Here is a 1,194-nt window from a genome sequence, read left to right on the forward strand (position 1 = left end):
GGATGAAGATCGATCAGTTCTTTTTGGTACAGTGACTCTGTGTATTCCTGCCATCTTCTCTTGATGTTTCCTGCATCATTCAATATTGTATATAGCTTATTGTATATAGCAATGGGTTATTTCATTTTTACTGCTGTATAGCACACCATTGTAAGAATACATCACAATCAATCCATTTTACTATTGATGAACATCTGTAGTTATTCCCAGTTTGAGGCTATCTAAAATAAGTCACTGTCAATATTCTTGTACTAGTCTTTTGGGTGCACATGTACACACATTTCTTGATCTTTTTTTGAGGGAACGATGTAGTTTGGTCGATAGCCCTGTAAAATAGGTTGGGACAATAAACCAAAAAATCAAACTTATTGCCATCGAGTCAATTCTGACTCATAGAGACCCCCCACTGGGTTTCCAAGGCTGTAAATGTTTATGGAAGCAGACTGCCTCATCTTTCTTCTGTAGAGTGGCTGGTAGATTCAAACCACCAACCTTCTGGTTAGCAGCCAATTGCCGTAACTACTGCACCACCAGAGCTCTTTGAGACAAAAAAAGGCACACAAATGTTCAACCAATTGGACAAGTTTATTATGACCTACTATTGTATTCACACAAAAATGTATAAGACATGGGTGCACAGCCAAGAAGGTACTTGGTTAGGGAAGAGGAATACACAGAGAATGGGGAACAGGAACAGACTGTGTAATTATGTGCAAAATTGCATAAGCTCAGAGCAGAGGCAACTTTTAGAACTTCTGAGCCAAAGCTAGACAGTTTAATAGTAGGGCTGGATTCCCTCTCCTGCTCACCCAGAGTCTGACTAGGGAGTCATCTGGAGGACATGCATGGGGTTAGGAATGGGACTGTAGGTCTGGGGGTCATTGCCATAGATCCTCAGGCATATTTCTGCCAGAGTTGTCTTTTCTTCCTCTGTCTCTCACTTCTGAATCTAAGGATAAAACCTTTGTAAGTGGAGCAACTTCAGATGGACTCTGACTCCCTCCCCCCTTCTAAACCCTATAGATACATGTCCTGGAAAGGAAAGGAGAGCCAGGGAAGAGCAAAATGTCGTGATTGACAACTGAAGTTTGAAGTCTGGACTTCTTGAGAGCCAATGTAGGTGAGAGAGGGGAAAAGTGGAGGTGAAAGACAGTATGGGAATTAGAAGAAATGGATAATTGCAGTGATATATAT

Source organism: Orycteropus afer, unplaced genomic scaffold (genome assembly GCF_000298275.1).
Source record: "Orycteropus afer afer isolate SDZICR_OR568_19922 unplaced genomic scaffold, OryAfe1.0 scaffold00010, whole genome shotgun sequence".
NCBI lineage: Eukaryota > Metazoa > Chordata > Mammalia > Tubulidentata > Orycteropodidae > Orycteropus > Orycteropus afer.